This window comes from Amblyomma mixtum, chromosome 3 (genome assembly GCF_055824585.1).
Source record: "Amblyomma mixtum isolate Tamu chromosome 3, ASM5582458v1, whole genome shotgun sequence".
Classification (NCBI taxonomy): Eukaryota; Metazoa; Arthropoda; class Arachnida; order Ixodida; family Ixodidae; genus Amblyomma; species Amblyomma mixtum.
This window is the reverse complement of record NC_143014.1, coordinates 142,253,955-142,259,293: the sequence shown is the minus strand read 5'-3', so window position 1 is coordinate 142,259,293 and position 5,339 is coordinate 142,253,955.

Here is a 5,339-nt window from a genome sequence, read left to right as displayed (position 1 = left end):
ATCACTGCCGGCCTGCGGCGCCACCAACGTTCACCAGCACCACCACTGCCACCGCAGCCATCCCAACGACAACAATAACAAAGCTACAACAGAAATAGGAACAGCAACAGCAGCAGCGTCGCCACCAAAACAATATCAGTCACAGTAATAACAAGAACAATAGCAACAAAAGCGATAAAAATGGCAGTAGCATCGCAGGCCTAAAAAAATCAACAGCAGCAGGAACGCCCGCAGTAAGAATAGTATTAAGAGCAGAAGCGGCGCCAATATTAACACTAGCCGCAGAAAAAAAAAACTACAAAAAGTAGACAGCGTATCCCTTCTTTAAAGTCAGCTGATTCCAACCAAGACTGCATTTTTCGCCGAGTCTGTCATTTTTATGACTGGATATACAGTGGACTGAGCTATATTAAAAACTAGAAACAATTGTCGCCGTGCCACTGTTCAGCGGTGTCTTGGTCCATTGTTATGGACACCTTCGCATCCATCTGGGTGCTACTACCGCCGGAACGGATGGCAGCGACTTAATACCGCCAGGCAGCAGGAAAATCAGGGAAGATGACAGCCGTTTCTCACTGAGCGGCGTTATTTAGTTATAATTTATAGCATGTTTTTTTTTTCAGTGTATACTAATAGCGTGTTCTTCCCCATATTCTATCTTAGCGTCTGTAGCCTACGACTGTCAAATTTTTTTTTTTTTTGTACCCTGCACTGTCACATTTCAGGCAGCATCGACTATCGAAATAAAGCTTTCGTGTTGAACTACTAGACGAAATTGCTTTCTGAGCTATATTTCCCCAACATATTTCCCCAAATAGATTGCGTATTTCTAGATTTTAAGAAAGCCTTTGACTCTGTACCTCATTTACTATTGCTACATAAGTTAAGTTGTCTTGGTCTGCACCCCAGTGTCATCGATTGGCTTCATTCTTATCTTCAGGGCCGCATGCAGCGTGTTTTGATTAATGGTTCGCACTCAGGTTATGTAAACGTTTCCTCAGGTGTACCGCAGGGGTCTGTTCTTGGACCCCTTCTTTTTCTGATTTATATCAATGATATTGTTTTGGATCTTACCTTCAAAGTACGGCTCTATGCTGACGATTGTGTCGTGTACCATGTTGTGGAAAGTTCCTCTGATGCGTTAAAACTACAGCGAAACTTGGATTCCATCCAGTCCTGGTGCTCAAAATGGCAAATGTCTTTCAATGCCACAAAATGCCAATTTGTCTCTTTCACTCGAAAGCGCTCCCCATTACAAACAAATTACTCACTACATAATGTTCCCTTGCAAAAAGTACTTGAATATAAGTACCTCGGCGTTTATTTTTCATCTAACCTAACATGGACGAGGCAAGTTGAGTACACTACATCCAAAGCCTACAGAATGCTTAATTTCTTAAAAAGAAATTTCAATAAAGCAGCGTCTAATGTCAAACAACTCCTGTATTTCACTTACATCCGACCAATTCTTGAATATGCCTGCCCTGTATGGGACCCCCAGTTTGCTTACTTATGTGATATGCTCGAGCGCGTCCAAAATAATGCTGCGAGATTTGTGTCCAATAACAGCTTCTCAACTAGTGTCACGTCTCTTAAAAACCACCTTGGCTGGGGATCTTTAGCTAACCGTAGGAAACATTTGAGATTACAAATCATGCATCGCATCTATTTTGGAAAGCTTAGCATTCACAAAGACCGGTATCTGCTTCAACCTCACTTTTTTTCTAGACGAGTTGATCATCAGTGGAAGATCCGAGAGATTAAGTGTCGCACAGATGTTTACAAAACCTCATTCTTTCCACGGACGATCAATGACTGGAACAGGCTACCAGCCGGCGTCACTGAGTGCTGCACGGGAGGTCAATTCCGCGCATTCTTATCTGATGTATGACGTGGCGCGCAGTTGTCTTGCGCGTGTCTTTTTCATTTCATTAGTGTTATTTTATTTGTGGAGCGTGGTTATCTTCCTTCAGTGCATGCTTTTCCTCATCTATTAGTTGTGTGATTCTATTTGTTATTATATGTACTTTCGGCCAAATGAGAAGAAGTTATTGTGTCCCCCCCCCCCCCCTGCAATAATGCCCTCGGGCGCTGCAGGTATCTGTAATAAATAAAATACTAGTGTGGACTGGAATAAGCTTAACCACTATGTTCTGTTTAGCTGATCATTTCTTTCATGTACTGTGTAGATCCTTCTATTTTAGATTTTATGCCTGTGATCCCTGTATCCCTCAGCAGCCATGGTAGCAAATAAACGGAACAAAATAAAATTGACAATTCTTTAATATCTTAAGGTTGAATTTGAAACCATATCGCCCAAATGTTGGGCGACATGGGCTCCAACTTGGGATGGCAACCCGGGCAAGGGTCGGGAAATAAGTGTTTTCTCTCTCTCTCTCTCCCTTGTACAGAAAGCCTTAGTTCTTGCCAATACTTTAAAATGTTAATAACATCGTCTGCTGTAGGTTTTGTGCATTTTCTTTTCTAAATTTAATGCCTGTCTTGCGTCAGTTCTCGCCATATCGTTTGTAGCTGCACTAACATTTTATTCTTAATTTCACCAACGCTACCACACTGCTGTTAAGCTAACAGAATCTATTTTTAATGCACGTATTAAAAACCCCGCCTAATTACAAGCACATGTGGCATTAAAGCTAAATAGTTTCTCTTAATTGCTCCTTGTTTATGAAGAGGCTGAAAATCAACTTTTCTGAAAAACTCGCCTCAAAGGATTAGCAGCCCTAAATTTCTAAACTGAACTTCACAATGGTAGAGTTCATTCTTCATAGCAAGAAAACTCAGCGCGAAAAATGAGACGCGAGAAAAAAGGCCACAGTCTTATGGTCATCTATCGTTCGTTTTCTGCTGTTTTTTTTTCTCGCGGTGTGTTGCGCGGAGTCAATTTTCGACGTGGTGCGAAGCCTGTTGTGCGGCTCCAGGTAATAAAAATATTACTCCTACCACGCATCACTTACCGTTGAGGCGCAAAATATGTTTTAAATTGATACTGAAGTTTTAAATGGTGAGCAGGCCAGCTGTCCTGAACCTGCCGATATCGACAACAACGTGACGCAGTCGTTACATCTACAATGTAATTACGTACTGGTCCTAGAAAGGAAACAGCGATGACGTCGACAAGAAAGGCCGATCACAGCGTTTTAACCTCTCCTGTTTAGAAATTCCAATCAAATTCCAGCCAGAACCAGCCGCAAGTTTCTGGACCAATGGTGGCGCCACCTACGCGCCTAGCAGCCATCTACTGAACCAAATTTGTTTGAGCAGCTTGGAACAGTTTATTTGAATGCCGCAGGTGGCGCGACAACCCTCTGATTAACTAAACTTTGCTCAACTAGTGCGTTAGATTTTGGTAAAAGAGACATACGAGGATTTTGACAACTGGCATAACTGAAGAGCTCCGAACCTCAGCGAGTAGTGTGTGTCCGGATTTTCCGTGAGCCTCATCGTGACTCCATGCATGTCTGTGCTAGTTTTTCTTTTATTTCGCACACTTGCCATAAAGACATTATTTGGGTTCGTGTATACTATCGGAAATGATGTAAGATATTTTCGTGCAGGAATCGGAGAAGGCTCCTGCTCTTATTGTTGCCTGTCAGCCACTTGGAGATATCCTCCTCCTTCATCGCCGTTATTCTCACTTCCTGTAAAAAAATTCATGCCTTTGAAGCCATTGGCCAATTCTCTGAGCTTGTGATTAGTTTATACTTTGCATGGGTGCGTCCAGGACGCCGGATGCGTCAGGCGTTCGATGGCCGTAACGCAAATCGGACGCCACGGAACAGGTGCGTGCGTGGTGATCACCGCGCTCGACAGGGCGCCACGATGTTATGTGAAAAGTTCAAGCCACCAATACTACGGGATAGTAGGCGCAGACGAGAACGGCGAAGTCGCGACTATGTCCATGATCTTCGCAGCAGGCGACGGAGTAGCGAAAGCGTCACTGCTTGTCAGTACATGCATATAGATATAGCTTGGTTTGGTTTATTGGGGTTTAACGTCCCGAAGCAACTCAGGCTATGAGGGACGCCGTAGTGAAGGGCTCCGGAAATTTCGACCACCTGGGGTTCTTCAACGTGCACTGACATCGCACAGCACACGGGCCTCTAGAATTTCGCCTCCATCGAAATTCGGCCGCCGCGGCCGGGATCGAACCCACGTCTTTCGGGTCAGCAGCCGAGCGCCGTAACCACTGAGCGACCGCGGCGGGGCGCATATAGATATAGCGTTCTAGCATATAGTGGTTTGAGCCAGGCATGCACGTAGCCAAGATCTTTTTTCGAAGGGTCCACGGTAACTTCTGTTACAGAGGGTGGGGGGGGGGGGGGGGGGGATGTGAGTGCTGTGGTTTATGCCAAACTGGAGCAACATTGACAAATAAAGAACGGGAAGGGGGGAGGGGGGGGGGGGGGGGAGTTGGCCTTCACACGGTGTAAGAAATTCTAGGTGTTGTGACCGCCCGCCGCGCAGAGATCATGCTTGCGCTCTATGCGCCAACCGCAGCGGCGCGGGGGTCCTGCGGAGCAGTGTGGTCATTAGTGGTGTCTTAGGACGCGCAGCTACAAAAAGAAAGTTAACGAAGACGACACATGGGCTGTTTGTGGTAGATAGAAGCAATTGGACATCTCAAACTTAAATGTGATGGTATCTATCCGGGTGTCGATAGAATAGAAAAACGATAGAAAACGTTCATCAGGTCTCCTCACAGCAGTATGCCACCGCCACGCGCATGGCCCGGGACGAGTAGCATGGAGGCGAGACGGTCAGTGAGGGTAGAGGTTGTGGAGATTGGCCTTCTGAGCCAGCGCGGGTGGATAGAATCGTTGTTGTTGTTGTTAGGATATCAAAAGATAGCCAAAAAACACATACCCACACTGGGGGATCGGCCAAGAATCGGGAGGCAGAGGTTGCTCTTCACCTGTGCATAATAAAGGCAAAAGAAAAGCACGCGGAGAGCAACACCGGTGGATTCTACCTCAAGGGGGGCATTGACTTATTGGAAGAAAGAGAGAGAGAGAAAAGAAATAATTGACTAGGCTCACATGTAATAAGGCACAGAAAAGAAAATATTGCAGCATTTAGCAAGGCAGTCGATGAGATTCCAGCAAGAAATATCGAACAGCTCAAGAACGAAGAAGCGACATGGATTTTTCGGATCGATATAAACATCGCCGTGTCATCATCTTCTTCTTCTTCATCACCATCACGCGCACGCAAAAAATGGAACGCGCAAGGAATGCACGTTCTTCTCGACCGACGCACAGGAGCAAGTCGTCGTCCAGAAGCCGTTAGGCCGGTCAGCTCGCTGTAAAGCGAACCCAGCG